Source organism: Amblyraja radiata, chromosome 22 (genome assembly GCF_010909765.2).
Source record: "Amblyraja radiata isolate CabotCenter1 chromosome 22, sAmbRad1.1.pri, whole genome shotgun sequence".
NCBI classification, from domain to species: domain Eukaryota; kingdom Metazoa; phylum Chordata; class Chondrichthyes; order Rajiformes; family Rajidae; genus Amblyraja; species Amblyraja radiata.
Genome location: NC_045977.1, coordinates 40,241,059 through 40,262,671, shown reverse-complemented (window position 1 = coordinate 40,262,671; position 21,613 = coordinate 40,241,059). Strand labels below are relative to the sequence as shown.

The window sequence follows — 21,613 nt, the reverse complement described above, 5'->3', positions numbered from 1 at the left end:
ACAAGTGTGGTTTTGATTTCTACCGTGTGAAAAGCTAGAAATGTCACCACAACCAAATCTATCAACGTCTTCACTCTGTCTAAATGCAACTCCACATTTTATATTTAGTTTTACTTCTACATGGTAACAATCTAAAACCAACAACATATTTTTGTCACCATGTTACCCTGGGTTTTATATGTACAGACCACGCATGCTCCAGATAACTTCAGCCAATTTAAAATACTGAATTGCCCACTGCATATCTCTCACGGTGCTAAATACCTCTGAAGAGCCACAATGTTACCTGTTTTGGGCTGTTATTTTCCATTGAAAAGCAATTCTCTCAGTGGAGATTAAGGACTAAGGGGAAGACGTTGGAGAATTAGAGGTATAGAAGGATGCGAGTGTAGTTTAGTTTATTGTCACGTGTACCGAGGAACAGTGAAAAGCTTTTGTTGGGTGCTATCCAGTCAGTGATTACACTCAAGCCATTTACAATGTATGGATACATGAAAAGGGAATAACGTTTAGTTCAAGGTAAAGCCAGCAAAGTGCGATCAAGGATAGTCTGAGGGTCACCAAAGAGGTAGATAGTAGTTCAGGTCTGTTCTCTAGTTGTGGTGGGATGGTTTAGTTGCCTAATAACAGCTGGGAAGAAACTGTCCCCGGATCTGGAGGTGTGCGCTTTCACACTTCTGTACCTTTTGGCTGATGGGAGAGGGGAGAAGAGGGAGTGCCCGGGGTGCGACTCGTCCTGGTTTATGCTGCTGGTCTTGCCGAGGCATGGCGAGGAGTCAACTGAAGGGAGGTTGGTTTGTGTGATGGTCTAGGCTGCATCCACAATTCGCTGCAATTTCTTACGGTCCTGGATGGAGCTGTTCCCAAACCAAGCTGTGATGCCGGATAAAATGCTTTCTGTGGTGCATCTGTAGAAGTTGGTGAGAGTTGTAGGGGACATGCCAAACTTCCTAAACCTTGTAAGAGGTAGAGGCGTTGATATGCTCTATAAGATCACAAGGGGAATATATAGGGTGAATGCAGAGTCTTTTACCAAGACGAGGGGAATAAGGAATAAAGGAGATAGTTTGAGGTGAGAGCGGTAATATTTAATAGGAACCTGAGGGGCAATTTTTATCACACAGGGTGGTGGGTACATGGAAGAGGAGGTAGGCGAGGCAGGTACTCTAACAACATTCAAAAGACATTTGGACAGGTACATGGATAGGAAAGATTTAGAGGGACACAAAATGCAGGAGTAATTCAGTGGGTCAGATAGCATCTCGGGAGTAAATGGGTAGGTGGCATAGCGAGTAGGATCCTTCTTCAGACTTTAGGTTTCGAAGGGTATGGCCCTAACATGGGCAGGTGGGTATCTGCGTAGATCAGGCATCTGGTTGGCATGGACAAGTTGGGCCGAAGGGCCTGTTTCCATGATGTACAACTCATTGGGCATTCAGTCACCCGATACACACTCTATCCAATGTCAGAGGGCATAGTATCGTTTTCAGACAGATTTAGGGGCAGAAAATAGACGTAAGAAAAAGAGTAGAGCGATTGCATCGGAAGAGAGTAGATCAACCTCTGGGACGAGCACACAAGGAGTCGCCACGGTCAGTATTAAAGGACGTTCTTTTAGGAAGGAGATGAGGAGACATTTCTTTCGTCAGAGGGTGACGAATCTGTGGAATTCTTTGCCACAGAAGGCTGTCGAGGCGGTTAGTGGATATTTGTAAGGCAGAGATAGATAGATTCTTGATTAGTACGGGTATCAGAGGTTATGGGGAGAAGGCAGGAGAATGGGATTAGGAGGGAGAGATAGATCAGCCATGATTGAATGGCGGAGTAGACTCGATGGGCCGAATGGCCTAATTCTACTCCTATTCCTTACGACCTTATAACCTGACACCATCTGGGAAGAAAAGCCAAGTGCGTATTTCCAAGGAAGAATGGTGTGCAACTGGGTATGGTGTACCCAAACATCCTTGTTGTTCTCGGCGATTGTGACTGTAGATTTGGTAGATGCTATAGGAGCAGTTAGGCGAGCTAGTGCAGTGCATTTTGTAACTGCTGTCACAGTGCTCGGGATGGAGGGAGTTGAGATGGACGAGCCATCAGTCCACTGGGCTGCTTTGTTGTCGAGTGTTGCTGGAGCCGTACTCTCCTGGTGAGTCCAGAGACATTGAGTCAGGCATGTGAACTGTGCAGGTTTATTTGGCATCATGGTCAGCGCAGGCAGAGTGTGCCAAAGGCACTGTTCTTTATTTTTATTTAGAGATACAGCATGGAAACAGGCCCGTTTGCCCATCAAGTCCACGTCAAGCACCCGTTCACACGATGTCGCCCCAGCATTTAGTGTCTACCAGTTCACACTAGTTCTACATGATCCCACTTTTGCATCCACTCCCTGCACACCAGGGGCAATGAGACAGAGGCCACTGAACCTACAAGCCCACGTGTCTTTGGCACGCAAGAGGAAAACCGGAGCACGTGCACGGAAAACGTGCAAACCTCACACAGACAGTGCCCGAGCTCAGGATCGAACCCGGGTCTCCGTTGCCAGGAGGCAACGGCTCTACCAGCTGCGACGCTGTGCCCAGGGATTTCGAATGCCCAGCGTTCAAAGAAATAATGCATAAAGTGAAAAAGAAAAGATGTCCTCTGAGTCACAAAAACCCAAAAGGAAAAGTGATTCATCCGTGTATGACACGAGAAATTAAAGATAGAATTAAATCCATGGAAACGGCTTCAGAAGTTGCCAGAAATAGCAGCAGACCAGAGGATTGGGAGCATTTTGGAACTCAGCAAAGGACCGGCATGAAATTGATAAAGAAAAACAATATAACATATAAGAGTTGATTGTCACGAAGTATAAACCTGGACTGTAAAAAGGTTCAACAAGTGTGTAATAATAAGAAAAAAGAAACTAGCAAAAACAAATGTCGGTCCTTACAGACAGAGATGAGAATAATTTATGAAGGAAATTGCAGAGGAATTTAAACAACTAATTTGTATCTGAGTTTATGAGAGTAGCCACTAAAAATCTGCCAGAAATATTAAAGAATCAGGGCTCTGTCAGGAATGAGGACTGGAGGTAATGTATTAGTCAAAAAAAAATCACAAGAAATTGGTGAGGTTTAAACGTGAAAATGGCAAGGCCCAATGAGTTGTATATGTGGCAGCTGAAGCAATAGTGAGCATTCTGGTTACTATTTTCTAAAATTCTAGAGTTTCGGGAAATGGTTCCTACGGATTGAAAGGTAGAAAACGTGACCCCATTATTCAAGAAAAGAGGGAATTGAAAAATCACTATTCCTCTAAACCTATCGATGTTGATTGGTACGGGTGTCAAGGTTTATGGGGAGAAGGCAGGGGAATGGGGTTAGGAGGGAGAGATAGATCAGTCATGATTGAATGGTGGAGTAGACTTGATGGGCCGATTGGCCTAATTCTGCTCCTATCACTTATAACCTCGTGTATCTGTCTAAATGCTTCTGATACGTTGTGATAGAAACCTGCCTCAATTACCTCCTTCGGCAGCTCGTTCCATATACCTACCCCCTTCCCTTTGTGTAAAGAAAGTTGCCCGACAGATTCCTGTTAAATCTTTCCCCCTCTCACCTTAAATGTGTATGTAAGAGATTGGGTAGCGTTGCTTAAAGTAATTGAAAGCCAGCATCGAGGTACAAAAGATACAAATGTTACGTTAGTCTTTTATAAGAGTAAATTTGAATACAGGGTAAGATGGTTCTATTGCAGCTTTATGGGGCCTGAACCAAACTGAAGCGTTGAGTACAGTTCCAATCACCTTACTTAACGATGCACGTACTTGCCACAGAAGTACTGAAGCAAAGATCAACTCGACTAGAACCAGGGTTGGCAGGTTTGCTGTATGAAGACAGATTAACTGGACTCTGCCCGTTCTCTAGAGTTTAAGGTTGTGAGAACATCTCCTCGTGAAATTGTTATAGGGCTTGATAGGCTTGAGGCAAGGCAGATGTATTTCTTACCCGAGGGGTCCAGAACCACGGATCCCAGTCTCAGAATAAGGTGTAACCAGTTCAGTATTTTGCATGAGGAGGAATCTCTTCACTCAGACAACGGAGAATCCTTCAAATTCTTTATCCCGCAGGGCTGCAGAGGCTCAGGCACAGATTGATAGATATCTGGATATTAAAGGAATCAAGACATGGGGTTAGTGAGAAGATAATGGAGATATGAAGATTGACCAACAGTCCTGATCCTGATGAACTTTAAGGGACAGATGACCAGCTTCTTCTTCTCATGTTCTTATGTCTGAAGAATGTTTCCATTATGGTGAATGTTTGATTGATTGAAAGATACAGCAGGGAAACAGGCCCTTCAGCCCACAGAGTCCACGCCAACCATATTTTAGTTTTAGTTTCTAGTTTTAGAGATACAGCACGGAAATAGGCCCTTCGGCCCACCGGGTCCGCGCCGACTAGCGACCCCCACACATTAACACTATCCTACACCCACTAGGGACAATTTTTACGTTCACCAAGCCAATTAACCTACAAACCTGCACGTCTTTGGAATGTGGGAGGAAACCGAAGATCTCGGAGAAAACCCACGCAGGTCACGGGGAAAACGTACAAACTCCGTACAGACAGCACCCGTAGTCGGGATCGAACCCGGGTCTCCGGCGCTACATTTGCTGTAAGGCAGCGACTCTACCGCTGCGCAACCGTGACTGCCCAAATCTTCACGACTATGTCATTCCACTTTCTCATCCACTCCCTACACACTAAGGGTAATTTTACACAGGTCCATTAACCTACAAACCCACACATCTTTGGGCTGTGGGAGGAAACCGAAGCACACAAAGGAAACCCATGTGGTCCGGGGTGAACGTGCACTCTCTACACAGACACCGACCAAGGTCAGGATCGAACCCTGTTCTCTGGCGCTGAGGCAGCAACTCTACCAGCTGCATCACTCTGCCACCCCCATGGAACAGAATGCACCACCTGTAAGGGCATTCAGCTGAAACTTTCAAAAGAAATGCGTTTCGTGCTGAAATGGAAGAATTTGCTGAGTTACGTGGAGAGAAGGTGGAGAAACATTGCCTATCCATGGTCTCCTGAAATGTTGCCTGACCCGATGAGTTAAGGGCCTGTCCCACTTGGCCGTCATTTACGCGACAGGCCGGTAGTGACTGACGCGCGATGGTTATGCGTCATCATGCGCCCGCACAGCGGTCTGGAGCGCGTGACGTCATTTGAAGACAGACACAAAATGCAGGAGTAACTCAGCGGGACCGGCAGCATCTCTGGAGAAAAGGAATGGGTGACGTTTCTGGTCGAGACTCTTCTTCAGTCTGAAAGAAGGGTCTCGACCCGAAACGTCACCCATTGCTTCTCTCCAGAGATGCTGCCGGTCCCGCTAAGTTACTCCTGCATTTCGTGTTTATCTCCAATCTTCTTGGCCCCGCTCTGGAAGTAGGAGTGGGGGCGGATCCGGATCCGCAACGGCCGTGATCCCCAGGCCGAGCTCGGCGATCGTTTGCCTGCTTCTGCTGCTGCTGTTGGAGGTGAGACGTTGCGTCGCGCCAGGGTTTTGGGCCTGTCCCACTTTGGCCGTCAGTTAGGCGACAGGCTGGTGGCGCGCGAAGATTTAGTACAGGACGAGGTCCACACTCCTCCACACCACCCCATGCGCTCGTCCCGCGCTACCCACGCGCTAGCAGGTCGCGTAAATGGCGCGAATGACAGCCAAGTGGGACAGGCCATTGACTCCAGTACTCTGTGTCTTCTCTTTTAAAATCAAGTCATAGCCAGAGTAGGAAGCAACATGGATTCAACGATTGTACAGGCTTTGGGCGTGAAAAGATGTTGACATGCGCTCGGATAATGGCAGTACAGTTTGGCTTGAGTTCAAGTCTGGAGAAACTTAGGTACAAGTGAGAAGTAGAAGGAAATGGTCATGGCGATTACATCTGTTTGTAGAAAGTTTGAAGTTTGAAGAATCAAAGTTAGCACCACGGTTATCAACCTGTTGCCAAGGTTTGGGATGGAGTTTTGGGAGAGTAATCTGGATCTGTACCATGCCTGAATACAAGGCAAAGAACGAATGGAAGGAAATAGTTTTCATCCATTTCTGGACGTTAGCCAAACAGTCCAACAACACGAGACCATAACAAATCACACTGGAGCCTAGTTGGAAGTTTTTTTTAAAAACATGGCTCCACTTGGTTCTTGGTTTCTTGGTCCTCCAAAATATTCCAAATGGAATTTAAACTGGAGGTGGTGAAGGGAGGGCTTAAGCCAGAAAGGGTTCAATATTCAATAGGATAATAACTGATCTTCTACATCAAGAAAATGCTTCTGCTCGAAGGTCATCCAAACATCTAGCGTTCAGCCTTTAAGTTACTCAATGACTGAGAATAGCCAGCTGTGGATTAATCTGCCTCTTGGCCACTACCCTAGAACTCCCGCGTGCAACCTCCAACGTTTCCGTGAAGTGCCCTCTGCTTCTTCTGGCCTCTGATAAGCAGAGACTCATTCTACACAATCTCCCAATCGCAGCGAGTGGCTTATACAAATATTTGGCGTGGACTAAGTGGGCTGAAGAAGGCTAGGCTGCGAGGTGCAATTATAATTCCTAGATAAAATATGATAAATGGTTCAGATTTCCTGCTCCATTATTTTTGCTTTGCTAAGTACTTTCTATATTATCGCTGCATGCATAGGCAACAGTAAACACAGATTAAATAAAAGCAGCTGGCACACATTATTAATACCCCAAGGCATTGCAGGAGGCTTGAACCAGGTTGCGAGCTGTTCATGTATATTGCAGTCATTACTGTCACGTCAGATAGACTCTGAAGAAATATTTGGAGGCAGGAATATGAACTCAATTAGCTTCTTCAGTGTTGACACATATTTGCCCTGTAATTCTTAGTCTTCAGTGAAGTGACATGCACAGTGTTCAAACAAACTGGTGGGCAAATATAAAGAATACTCAAAGGTGTAGGAAGGAACTGCAGATGCTGGTTTAAACCGAAGATAGACACAAAATGCTGGAGTAACTCAGTAGGACAGGCAGCATCTCTGGATAGAAGGAATAGCTGACGTTTCGGGTCAAAACCCTTAAAAGGTGATTTGGCTTGTTGGAGATTCTCCTCATTTGCCATCATTTGCCAATACACAACAAGATATACATGATCAAATGTATCTTCAGTCTGAAGAAGTGTTAGCCATCTGGCTATTAAACCTGGCTCGGACAAAACTCTGATTATTAATAACCCATTTTCTGTTATTTGCACTTTATCAGTTTATTTATTCATGTGTGTATATATTTATATTATGGTATATGGACACACTTATCTGTTTTGTAGTAAATGCCTACTATGTTCTGTGTGCTGATGCAAAGCAAGAATTCCATTGAACTTGGTTTCGACCCGAAACATTGCCCATTTCCTTCGCTCCATAGATGCTGCTGCACCCGCTGAGTTTCTCCAGCACTTTTGTCTACCTTAGATTTTCCAGCATCTGCAGTTCCTTCTTAAACATCAAATGCATCATCTGTAAACATCAGACCTATTTAAATATACAGCAAATACAGTGAATGAACCAGCCCACTGCAGTGGGGGACGTCGGTGTTGAGCAGTTACCCGTCCATTTTGCTTCCCACACAGACATGATAGATCCAATCCTGCCTCCCCCACAATCCCAGAGGAACAGCCTGAAGAAAGGAATTCAGTCTGATCAGAGATAAACAAAGACGACAGCATCTTAAAAAAATCTTCACTTGAGGATTGTTCAGGGCTTGTGCCACTGAGGCGATTTTTTTAGGCGACTGCCGCCATCTAGGCTGTTGCTATACAGTCGCCGGAGTGTCACATGTCATCATCAGAAATCACAGTTGAAAATGTTTTTTTTTTTTTAAGAAGCTGAAATAAGTTGAAGGTTTTGGCTGTGAGCAAGTGACCAAGCAAAGTAGTTATGTATTGCTTGTAAACAAATACTTCCATCTACCTCTCTTGGTTCGATAACAAAAAAAAACCCAAAACATCTATTGACGCTAGTTTTCAGATTTGCAATTGTACCCATATCCTTTCACCATCTTTGGACCACAAGCTACACAGAAATCAACAGTGGTTTGAGTGCAGTGGCACAGTGTAAGAATCGCAGTTGAAGCCTTTGCCTTTCGTTGAGGAGTCTTGTAAGAAACTGCAATAACTCCCTGACAATATGAAGCGTATTAGAGAATATGTAACGGTGGGAAAACAAACTGAGATCAATTGTGATCTCATTGAATGACAATACTAGTTCAAGGGACCAATTGGGGGGGAGAGTTCCTTTCACAGTGTGTGGGGAGTCTGCGCCAGGGGTAAATGTTTTGGTAGGGCAGGAGCGTTGAGAAGGAGGGGGTCGGGGATCATGCCAGTAACCCACTAACTCACCGCTGCCGTGGCATCCGGGCGCTGAGCCACCGCATTTTGGCCAGGGAGGGAAGTAGCTCGGGTGGCTGCGAGCGGCTGCTGGGACGTCAATGCCTTCTGCCGGCTCGCTCACTTCTGGCAGTGCTCTCCGTCTAAACAGTGAGGGGACCAGCTCAAAAGCAAAGATCATAGAGCGGAGCGGGTCAACGGGTGATGGATAACAGGACAGCAGGGCAGTGGAGCTTACTCCTGTGTCAACGCAAACAAGGGACCAATTGAGGTTACTCGCACTGACACATGGAGCAAGTTGCACCGCCCGCAGTCCTGTTATCCATTGCCCGCTTACCCGCTCTTGAGCTGGTTGCTGGCTTGATCCACGACCCCATCCTTCTCAACGCTCCTGCTCTCCGCAACTTTACCCCTGGCCAGACTCCCCACATGCTGTGAAATAAACTCTTCCCCCCCCCCCCCCCTCCAGCAGCGCTGTCCTTTTTCAGCCACTTCCCACTTTACAGCCGCTTCGCATCAGCTGCTCACAATGAGGGATAGACCAGCAATGAGAGATAGGGATAGAACATCGTTCTTGATATTGCTGTACTGAGGGATAAAAAAGTCTATCTTTCTTGGCTAACAACCTAATCTTCAGCCTCCAAGATGCAGGTACATTTTCGTGCCTTATTTTTGGGTAAAATAAAATAGCGTCTTCATTGCCGGGAAATACAGTATTTAAAAACATATAGCTCAAAGAAGTCTACTTACCACATTATTTGTACACAACCTCCATTCTTCTCTCACTGTTTCATAAGATACTCTTAAGATAATGACAATCCATGTTTGAAAAACCCGCCAAGAAACATGCGCTGTGCATGAGCAGTCCACGCTGCAAAGGCAGAATTTCAGCTGCCTTCAGCTCCCCTTGAATTTGACGGCTTGAAGCAACATCAACGGCACATGAGCTGCACAGACTTTCCCGTATTACATGTACTGCGCATGAAAGGCACGGAGAATTATGCCTACCTAAAGGGGCTGTCCCACTTGGGCGACCTAATTGGCGAGTTTAGAAGAGTTAAGGAGTTTTTAAAAATGACATGTTGAAGACCTCCTTCGACTATGTAGAAGACCTCCTTCGAGTTCCTTCGACTATGTTGAAGACTAGCTACGACTAACTTCGAGAAAATTGGACACCGAATAGTGGAGAGTGAAGACGACCTCCTTCGATCTCCCTTCGACTATGATGAAGATTATCTACGACTACCTTCGACTACCCTCGATTACCTACGACTAACATGCCGACCAACTACGAGTAAAAAAAGTATCGATTTTTTCCATGGCGACCTTTTTTTACTTGCGGGCATTTTTCAACAGGTTGAAAAATATACGCCGCGACCTAGCTGAGGCCTCGAGTACGCGGGGACCACTCTCGAGCGTGAAGGAGAGTTACAAAGATCTCCTACGACCTCGTGTCGACCATGCTGCGAGTATGAGTCGAGGGCAAACTCGGCAGAACTCGCGGATTAGGTCGCCCAAGTGGGACAGCCCCTTAAGAGATCGATCTCTTAGGTCGGCATAATTCTTCCGTGCCTTTACTATTTATATTTAATAATTATCATTTTATCATTTTAGTCAGGATAGGCAGTGCCTACCTTTCCTAGCCTGACGGCACGTGCCTGCTTCTGCTCAACTTCTCCCTCTGATCAATCGCTAGTAATTGGCCCTTAAAGTCGAGTAGGAGTCCCAGAAGCAAAATGAACTTTGCCTGACAGATTCTGACTAAGTTCTAAATACTTACAGATTAGGTCAGGAACTGTAGACCCAATAGTCTAGATAGTTGAAGAAATGGCCATCAATTGATGAGTAAAGTCAGTGAGGACAGTTGGACACAGCAGATATCACAGGCAATGATAGATTTAGAAATTATCACCTGGCAGGACCTATCAGATTCCTTTTTAGTGAAGGAAAACCCACTCAACATTTCATGCATACTTGTGCTTTAAATTTTTTTAAAGGGTAATACACACGTCACAAGTTTGTTAGCAGCACGGGATCTTCTGGTCCTAATTTAGAGTCGTCAGACGCATTATAGGTGTGAAAGTCGCCAACTTTAGGCGAGTTTACTGGAATAAGCCATCCGTCAACAAACGTCTACAGCTCTGAGGAAATGTAACTACAGTGAATCAGCAGGAAACGAAACATCCACATCAGAGCCAGATTCTCAGAATTTCTCAAAACATTATTTCTGATTAAGGACCATGCGCTACTAATCTGAGGGCCCGAATATAGCTGGCAAAAGCAATAGTTTCAAACTGTGTGGGGGACCAATTACCGCCACAGTCGATAGTGGCATCACACTTTATTTCTATCACAAGATGGCTGGAGTTCTACGTTTCATTGTTTTCCTCTCTGCTCTCTATATAATAAAGAGGTGAAGGCACATATGCAACTAGGGAGGTGTTCAGAGGAAGGGATAAAGATAATATCAAGGCATGCTACACTGTTACAATCTTGATAATAAAGAGTATGTCTGAGGAATAGTCCAAAGAAGATGAAAGTAAATAAAATCACCAAAAATCCCATTACTCCTGCAGGCATACATCAATTTCTATAAAGATTTTTATCACATGAGAACAGCAATGTTAATCACATGGAAGCAGGCCTTTCGGCCCATCAGGTCCATGCTGACCATCGATCATTTGTTTATACTGGTTCTATGTGATCCCACTTTCAGTCCATTCCCTACACACTGGTGGCAGTTTAAAACGGCCAATTAACCTACAAACCCGCACGTATTTGGCCGTGAGAGGAAATGCAGCACCCAGAGGAAACCCACGTGGTCACAGGGAGAACATGCCAACTTCACACAGACAGCACCGGAGGTCAGGATTGAACCCACGTCAGTGAGGCAGCAGCTCCGACACCGTGCTGATCAAGGTTTGGTTCTGGCATTGCCTCAGTGTCGTACAGCATGGAAACTCATCCGGGCGGACCAAGATGCCCCATCTAAGCTCGTCCCATTTGGCCCATATCCCTCTGAACCTTTTGTAGGAAGGAACTGCAGATGCAGGTTTACACCCAAGATAGACACAAAATGCTGGAGCCATATTGGTTGAAATACGTTCAAGCATTATGCCAAAATGGCTGATAATTAAGGTTTATCCTTTGAAAAAACTGCCATTAAATGGTTATCTTCATGTAGTAGCAACAATGACATCTTGTTAGATATAATCACTGATGGTCACTGAATTCATTTCTGCATCCATCTTGCTTGTCAACTATATCAATAAGTATTCAAAAGGGAACTGCAGATGCTGGAATATCGAAGGTACACAAAATTGCTGGGGAAACTCACCGGGTGCAGCAGCATCTATGGAGCGAAGGAAATAGGCGACGTTTCGGGCCGAAACCCTTCTTCAGACTGATGGGGGGTGGGAGAAAGAAGGAAAAGGGGAGGAGGGGGAGGAGCCCGAGGGCGGGCGGATGGGAGGGTGGGAGGAGACAGCTAGAGGGTTAAGGAAGGGGAGGAGACAGCAAGGGCTAGCAAAATTGGGAGAATTCAATGTTAATGCCATACGGACGCAAGGTCCCCAGACGGAATATGAGGAACAGCACTATATCAATAAGTAGTCTTGTTTAAAATCCTTTGTACAGTGTGTGGACTACCAGGGGATCCATGTTGACATGGCAACATCACCAATGAACATTAGCGGCAGCTTTGAAGGGCTTCCTCCGTGAAGGTTTTCTGTTGAGCCGTGCTGAATTAATCAAACCGCAGCTTTTGGGAATTTATTATAAGTCTTGGGGGCGGACTATCGGCAGTTACCAGAGCAGAGCTGGAGGTCTACATTGAATAGCACTTTACATAGAAACATAGAAAATAGGTGCAGGAGGAGGCCATTCGACCCTTCGAGCCAGCACCACCATTCATTGTGATCATGGTTGATCGTCCCCTATCAATAACCCGTGCCTGCCTTCTCCCCATATCCCTTGATTCCACTAGCCCCTAGAGCTCTATCTAACTCTCTCTTAAATCCATCCAGTGACTTGGCCTCCACTGCCCATTGTGGCAGGGAATTCCACAAATTCACAACTCTCTGGGTGAAAACGTTTTTTCACACCTCAGTCTTAAATGACCTCCCCTTTATTCTAAGACTGTGCCCCTGGTTCTGGACTCGCCCAACATTGGGTACATTGTTCCTGCATTTAGCTTGTCCAGTCCTTTTATAATTTTATATGTTTCTATAAGATCCTCCCTCACACTTTATCATCGGATGCCAACATGGGTAAAGCTCTGCCGCACCCTCCAGAAGGCTGTGGAGGCCGTCAATGGATACATTTACAGCAGCGATCAATAGATTCTTGATTAGGACGGGTGTCAGGGGTTATGGGGAGAAGTAGGAGAATGGTGTTAAGAGGGAAGGATGGATCAGCTATGATTGAATGGCGGAGTAGATTTGATGGGCCAAATGGCCTAATTCTGCTACTATCACTTATGAAGCTTAGTTACTGTCCAATTGATACTTAAAAAGGTAAGAGAAGGAAACTGATAGTGTGCAGATACTCAGCCCATCAAACTGTTTAAGAAGGAACTGCAGATGCTGGAAAATCGAAGGTAGACAAAAATGCTGGGGAAACTCAGCGGGTGAGGCAGCATCTATGGAGCGAAGGAAATAGGCAACGTTTCGGGTTGCAGAAAAATAATGCCGTGCTCGGCGGGAAAATGATTTGGCTCACTCGGGTGAACTAGTAAATCATGAAGCCCCAGGTCCTGCAATCAGACAAGACAAACATTTCTTCGCACCAACATCACATGCAAGCAGAGAAGAATAGTTTAACTTTGCATCATGTTTGGCACAACATTGTGGGCCGAATAGCCTGTCCCTGTGCTGTACAGTTCTGTGTTCTACATCCACATTATTAAAAGCGCTGCATGTGCCAGCTATTTGTATACATGGTGTATGCAAGCAAAGAATGTCACCATGCCTCGTCACATGTGTCAATAAAGTATTCCATTCCATTCCATCAGGTATTGTTCCAGTCTTCTTAGGTCCCCCCTTTGGTCGTGGCTGAACGTGGGTGTCTCCAGGGTGCTATTCCCTATATGGAGGATGCCTGTGACCCGTGACTATGTTTAACGTGGGGAGACTGGTGCATCAGTCCTTGACAGATCTGGGTCAGGATCCAGTGGCATGGAGTCCAAGACGACCGGAGACCCTTTTCTGCTGCAGCCTTCATCCGCCTTCCCAGCCGTTGTGACGCTCCACTAAGGTCAGCCATCGTCCTCCGCCTGTTCCACCGTTGAGGTCTTGGTTGGATTGGCTCTTTGTCAGAGACCTCCCCCTCGACCTTACCGCCATGGGTGGCCCTACCAGGAGCAAAGTAGTTATGTATTGCTTGTAAACAAATACTTCCATCTACCTCTCTTGGTTCGATAACAAAAAAAAACCCAAAACATCTATTGACGCTAGTTTTCAGATTTGCAATTGTACCCATATCCTTTCACCATCTTTGGACCACAAGCTACACAGAAATCAACAGTGGTTTGAGTGCAGTGGCACAGTGTAAGAATCGCAGTTGAAGCCTTTGCCTTTCGTTGAGGAGTCTTGTAAGAAACTGCAATAACTCCCTGACAATATGAAGCGTATTAGAGAATATGTAACGGTGGGAAAACAAACTGAGATCAATTGTGATCTCATTGAATGACAATACTAGTTCAAGGGACCAATTGGGGGGGAGAGTTCCTTTCACAGTGTGTGGGGAGTCTGCGCCAGGGGTAAATGTTTTGGTAGGGCAGGAGCGTTGAGAAGGAGGGGGTCGGGGATCATGCCAGTAACCCACTAACTCACCGCTGCCGTGGCATCCGGGCGCTGAGCCACCGCATTTTGGCCAGGGAGGGAAGTAGCTCGGGTGGCTGCGAGCGGCTGCTGGGACGTCAATGCCTTCTGCCGGCTCGCTCACTTCTGGCAGTGCTCTCCGTCTAAACAGTGAGGGGACCAGCTCAAAAGCAAAGATCATAGAGCGGAGCGGGTCAACGGGTGATGGATAACAGGACAGCAGGCAGTGGAGCTTACTCCTGTGTCAACGCAAACAAGGGACCAATTGAGGTTACTCGCACTGACACATGGAGCAAGTTGCACCGCCCGCAGTCCTGTTATCCATTGCCCGCTTACCCGCTCTTGAGCTGGTTGCTGGCTTGATCCACGACCCCATCCTTCTCAACGCTCCTGCTCTCCGCAACTTTACCCCTGGCCAGACTCCCCACATGCTGTGAAATAAACTCTTCCCCCCCCCCCCCCCTCCAGCAGCGCTGTCCTTTTTCAGCCACTTCCCACTTTACAGCCGCTTCGCATCAGCTGCTCACAATGAGGGATAGACCAGCAATGAGAGATAGGGATAGAACATCGTTCTTGATATTGCTGTACTGAGGGATAAAAAAGTCTATCTTTCTTGGCTAACAACCTAATCTTCAGCCTCCAAGATGCAGGTACATTTTCGCGCCTTATTTTTGGGTAAAATAAAATAGCGTCTTCATTGCCGGGAAATACAGTATTTAAAAACATGTAGCTCAAAGAAGTCTACTTACCACATTATTTGTACACAAACTCCATTCTTCTCTCTCTGTTTCATAAGATACTCTTAAGATAATGACAATCCATGTTTGAAAAACCCGCCAAGAAACTTGCGCTGTGCATGAGCAGTCCACGCTGCAAAGGCAGAATTTCAGCTGCCTTCAGCTCCCCTTGAATTTGACGGCTTGAAGCAACATCAACGGCACATGAGCTGCACAGACTTTCCCGTATTACATGTACTGCGCATGAAAGGCACGGAGAATTATGCCTACCTAAAGGGGCTGTCCCACTTGGGCGACCTAATTGGCGAGTTTAGAAGAGTTAAGGAGTTTTTAAAAATGACATGTTGAAGACCTCCTTCGAGTTCCTTCGACTATGTTGAAGACTAGCTACGACTAACTTCGAGAAAATTGGACACCGAATAGTGGAGAGTGAAGACGACCTCCTTCGATCTCCCTTCGACTATGATGAAGACTATCTACGACTACCTTCGACTACCCTCGATTACCTACGACTAACATGCCGACCAACTACGAGTAAAAAAAGTATCGATTTTTTCCATGGCGACCTTTTTTTACTTGCAGGCATTTTTCAACAGGTTGAAAAATATACGCCGCGACCTAGCTGAGGCCTCGAGTACGCGGGGACCACTCTCGAGTGTGAAGGAGAGTTACAAAGATCTCCTACGACCTCGTGTCGACCATGCTGCGAGTATGAGTCGAGGGCAAACTCGGCAGAACTCGCGGATTAGGTCGCCCAAGTGGGACAGCCCCTTAAGAGATCGATCTCTTAGGTCGGCATAATTCTTCCGTGCCTTTACTATTTATATTTAATAATTATCATTTTATCATTTTAGTCAGGATAGGCAGTGCCTACCTTTCCTAGCCTGACGGCACGTGCCTGCTTCTGCTCAACTTCTCCCTCTGATCAATCGCTAGTAATTGGCCCTTAAAGTCGAGTAGGAGTCCCAGAAGCAAAATGAACTTTGCCTGACAGATTCTGACTAAGTTCTAAATACTTACAGATTAGGTCAGGAACTGTAGACCCAATAGTCTAGATAGTTGAAGAAATGGCCATCAATTGATGAGTAAAGTCAGTGAGGACAGTTGGACACAGCAGATATCACAGGCAATGATAGATTTAGAAATTATCACCTGGCAGGACCTATCAGATTCCTTTTTAGTGAAGGAAAACCCACTCAACATTTCATGCATACTTGTGCTTTAAATTTTTTTAAAGGGTAATACACGCGTCACAAGTTTGTTAGCAGCACGGGATCTTCTGGTCCTAATTTAGAGTCGTCAGACGCATTATAGGTGTGAAAGTCGCCAACTTTAGGCGAGTTTACTGGAATAAGCCGTCCGTCAACAAACAGCTCTGAGGAAATGTAACTACAGTGAATCAGCAGGAAACGAAACATCCACATCAGAGCCAGATTCTCAGAATTTCTCAAAACATTATTTCTGATTAAGGACCATGCGCTACTAATCTGAGGGCCCGAATATAGCTGGCAAAAGCAATAGTTTCAAACTGTGTGGGGGACCAATTACCTCCACAGTCGATAGTGGCATCATACTTTATTTCTATCACAAGATGGCTGGAGTTCTACATTTCATTGTTTTCCTCTCTGCTCTCTATATAATAAAGAGGTGAAGGCACATATGCAACTAGGGAGGTGTTCAGAGGAAGAGATAAAGATAATATCAAGGCATGGTACACTGTTACAATCTTGATAATAAAGAGTATGTCTGAGGAATAGTCCAAAGAAGATGAAAGTAAATAAAACCACCAAAAATCCCATTACTCCTGCAGGCATACATCAATTTCTATAAAGATTTTTATCACATGAGAACAGCAATGTTAATCACATGGAAGCAGGCCTTTCGGCCCATCAGGTCCATGCTGACCATCGATCATTTGTTTATACTGGTTCTATGTGATCCCACTTTCAGTCCATTCCCTACACACTGGTGGCAGTTTAAAACGGCCAATTAACCTACAAACCCGCACGTATTTGGACGTGAGAGGAAATGCAGCACCCAGAGGAAACCCACGTGGTCACAGGGAGAACATGCCAACTTCACACAGACAGCACCGGAGGTCAGGATTGAACCCACGTCAGTGAGGCAGCAGCTCCGCCACCGTGCTGATCAAGGTTTGGTTCTGGCATTGCCTCAGTGTCGTACAGCATGGAAACTCATCCGGGCGGACCAAGATGCCCCATCTAAGCTCGTCCCATTTGGCCCATATCCCTCTGAACCTTTTGTAGGAAGGAACTGCAGATGCAGGTTTACACCCAAGATAGACACAAAATGCTGGAGCCATATTGGTTGAAATACGTTCAAGCATTATGCCAAAATGGCTGATAATTAAGGCTTATCCTTTGAAAAAACTGCCATTAAATGGTTATCTTCATGTAGTAGCAACAATGACATCTTGTTAGATATAATCACTGATGGTCACTGAATTCATTTCTGCATCCATCTTGCTTGTCAACTATATCAATAAGTATTCAAAAGGGAACTGCAGATGCTGGAATATCGAAGGTACACAAAATTGCTGGGGAAACTCACCGGGTGCAGCAGCATCTATGGAGCGAAGGAAATAGGCGACGTTTCGGGCCGAAACCCTTCTTCAGACTGATGGGGGGTGGGAGAAAGAAGGAAAAGGGGAGGAGGGGGAGGAGCCCGAGGGCGGGCGGATGGGAGGGTGGGAGGAGACAGCTAGAGGGTTAAGGAAGGGGAGGAGACAGCAAGGGCTAGCAAAATTGGGAGAATTCAATGTTAATGCCATACGGACGCAAGGTCCCCAGACGGAATATGAGGAACAGCACTATATCAATAAGTAGTCTTGTTTAAAATCCTTTGTACAGTGTGTGGACTACCAGGGGATCCATGTTGACATGGCAACATCACCAATGAACATTAGCGGCAGCTTTGAAGGGCTTCCTCCGTGAAGGTTTTCTGTTGAGCCGTGCTGAATTAATCAAACCGCAGCTTTTGGGAATTTATTATAAGTCTTGGGGGCGGACTATCGGCAGTTACCAGAGCAGAGCTGGAGGTCTACATTGAATAGCACTTTACATAGAAACATAGAAAATAGGTGCAGGAGGAGGCCATTCGACCCTTCGAGCCAGCACCACCATTCATTGTGATCATGGTTGATCGTCCCCTATCAATAACCCGTGCCTGCCTTCTCCCCATATCCCTTGATTCCACTAGCCCCTAGAGCTCTATCTAACTCTCTCTTAAATCCATCCAGTGACTTGGCCTCCACTGCCCTCTGTGGCAGGGAATTCCACAAATTTACAACTCTCTGGGTGAAAACGTTTTTTCTCACCTCAGTCTTAAATGACCTCCCCTTTATTCTAAGACTGTGGCCCCTGGTTCTGGACTCGCCCAACATTGGGAACATTGTTCCTGCATTTAGCTTGTCCAGTCCTTTTATAATTTTATATGTTTCTATAAGATCCCCCCTCACACTTTATCATCGGATGCCAACATTGGTAAAGCTCTGCCGCACCCTCCAGAAGGCTGTGGAGGCTGTCAATGGATACATTTACAGCAGCGATCAATAGATTCTTGATTCGGACGGGTGTCAGGGGTCATGGGGAGAAGTAGGAGAATGGTGTTAAGAGGGAAGGATGGATCTGCTATGATTGAATGGCGGAGTAGATTTGATGTGCCAAATGGCCTAATTCTGCTACTATCACTTATGAAGCTTAGTTACTGTCCAATTGATACTTAAAAAGGTAAGAGAAGGAAACTGATAGTGTGCAGATACTCAGCCCATCAAACTGTTTAAGAAGGAACTGCAGATGCTGGAAAATCGAAGGTAGACAAAAATGCTGGGGAAACTCAGCGGGTGAGGCAGCATCTATGGAGCGAAGGAAATAGGCAACGTTTCGGGTTGCAGAAAAACAATGCCGTGCTCGGCGGGAAAATGATTTGGCTCACTCGGGTGAACTAGTAAATCATGAAGCCCCAGGTCCTGCAATCAGACAAGACAAACATTTCTTCACACCAACATCACATGCAAGCAGAGAAGATTAGTTTAGCTTTGCATCATGTTTGGCACAACATTGTGGGCCGAATAGCCTGTCCCTGTGCTGTACAGTTCTGTGTTCTACATCCACATTATTAAAAGCGCTGCATGTGCCAGCTATTTGTATACATGGTGTATGCAAGCAAAGAATGTCACCATGCCTCGTCACATGTGACAATAAAGTATTCCATTCCATTCCATCAGGTATTGTTCCAGTCTTCTTAGGTCCCCCCTTTGGTCGTGGCTGAACGTGGGTGTCTCCAGGGTGCTATTCCCTATATGGAGGACGCCTGTGCCCCGTGACTTTGTTTAACGTGGGGAGATTGGTGCATCAGTCCTCGACAGATCTGGGTCAGGATCCAGTGGCATGGAGTCCAAGACGACCGGAGACCCTTTTCTGCTGCAGCCTTCATCCGCCTTCCCAGTCGTTGTGACGCTCCACTAAGGTCAGCCATCGTCCTCCGCCTGTCCCACCGTTGAGGTCTTGGTTGGATTGGCTCTTTGTCAGAGACCTCCCCCTCCACCTTACCGCCATGGGTGGCCCTACCAGGAGCATCGCTCCAGACGGCATCACTCTCAGGATCTCAGGTCCACGCAAGCTTCTCCACCACGACAAGGTGACAATCTATTATGGACCTCTTTATAACAGACTTTGGTTCTAATGGACCGAGGCTTCCTTTCGTGGTGGCATTTGGTGGGGGGGGGCGACTGTACAGGGTAGGGGAGAGAGTGAGCAGCATGAAGGGGGCGCAAATAGCAGATCTGTCCCTGGTTCACCGCGTGTGGGGCTGGGGGCTCTGCAACCTCCCCTGGTTGGACCTCCCCTCCTGTTGCTGCATTCTTCCCACCCAGCCTGGAGATTCACGAGTCAGTATTTACCCTCCTTACTCTGTTTATAACGGACAATCGGCCATAGCAGACACCATCCTTCCCCCTCCTATATAACAAGGGTTATCTGTATTAGTGTAGTAGAGAGAAACAGGCCCTTCGGCCCATCGAGTCCGCACTGACCAGCGATCCCCGTACATTAACACTAATCCTACACACACAAGGGACAATTTACATTTATACCAAGCCAATTAACCTACAGTCCTGTGTAGGGAAGAACTGCAGATGCTGGGCTAAATCTGAAAAAGGGTCTTGACCCGAAACGTCACCCATTCCTTCTCTCCAGAGATGCTGCCTGACCCGCCAAGTTACTCTGGCATTTTGTGTCAACCTATAATCCTGTACGTCTTTGGGAGTGTGGGAGGAAACCGAAGATCGAAACCGAGAAAAGCCACGCAGGTCACGAAGAGGATGTACAACCTCCGTACAGACAGCGCCCGCAGTCAGGATTGAACACGGGTCTCTGGCGCTGTAAGGCGGTAACTCTACCGCTTCGCTACCGTGCTTGAATTGTTGACCATTGTTGACACCAGCACCATTGTTGAAATCTACTCTATTAAGCAGCAGGGGAATGACATAAAAGTATTCAATATCTGGCTTCAAAATACTTCTACAAAATGCTTTCAGCTTTGTAAACATGAGAAGGCAGAGTACAATTGAGTACGATAGAAAGGGAGACAAGCAAGTTAAGGTGATTTACTTTAAAAAATAATTGGGTTAATTTAATGTGTTAAGTGCTTTCCAGTGCTTTTAAAAGTTTTATATCAATTTATTTTTAATCTTTTCAAATAGTCTGCCTATTTTTTTCTAATCCTAATTCTGTCTGATAGTTTTTTAAAAAATATTTCTGAATGTTTGTGAATGTTAGAGAGTGCCTTGACAGTTTTTGCTATCTGTTCAGAATGGATTTAGAATAACCTGGTGTGAGATTATTTTTTGTGGGATTAATAATCGCTAAATGTCGGGACATCGCTGATGAGCTCAAAGGTGGCTTCTTTACTTCAGAGACTCATTTAGTGGCTCATAGAGCAGTGGCTCATTGCAACTTTGGGCGGCACAGTGCAACAGCTGGTCGAGCTGCTGCCTCACAACTCGAGAGACCCTGGCTCGATCCTGACCTGCGGAGTTTGTACATTCTCCATGTGACCGCGTGGGTTTCCTCAGGGTGCACCGGTTTCCTCCGACATCCCAAAGACATGCGGGTTTGTAGGTTAATTGACCTCCTTAAGTGCAGAGAGTGAATGAGAAAGTGGGATAACATGGAAGTACCACGGATGGGTGATCGATGGCAGGCATGGATTTGGTGTATCTGTAAATTAAATTCCCAAACAGTGGGGCCACTCACAATGGAGAAGGTCTGAACCAAATGATTGAGACTAGCATTACTTTTCAATTCTGATCGACTCAACTCAGCTTTCTATATTATCCCTCTATCATATCCTTCAATGCAGAGATTTGTTATTTCCTAAGTCTGTTCAGTACTTTGTAAGAATGTCTTTTTAAAGACATGTCAAAATTAAAAGTCCTTCAGGAAAAGAAAAACTCGGAAGAACGTATCGGGAGTGACGTGGGGTCTCAATCTGAACTGTTGTTCTTCACAGAGGCTGCTTGACCCATTGAGTTCTTCCAGCAGTTTTTTAAAAATGTTACCCTAGATTCTGCATCTGTAATATCTTATGTTTGCATAAATTCATTTCCTCAAAAGTTAATTTAGTCTTGACAAACGTTCCAA

At 45.8% G+C, this 21,613-nt stretch overlaps 1 protein-coding gene across 3 annotated transcripts in view; it reads right to left on the bottom strand.

The window, feature by feature from the left end:
- card11 (caspase recruitment domain family member 11) overlaps nucleotides 1-21,613 on the bottom strand; it is a 224,257-nt gene that overhangs the window by 129,574 nt on the left and 73,070 nt on the right. For 2 of the 3 annotated variants that reach the window (XM_033041134.1, XM_033041137.1), the window contains exon 2: nucleotides 3,990-4,145. The exons of the other annotated variant lie outside the window; for it this stretch is intronic. The gene's annotated coding sequence lies outside the window, so the exon portion shown is untranslated. The remainder of the gene's footprint in view (nucleotides 1-3,989; nucleotides 4,146-21,613) is intronic. 3 annotated transcript variants of the gene reach the window in all.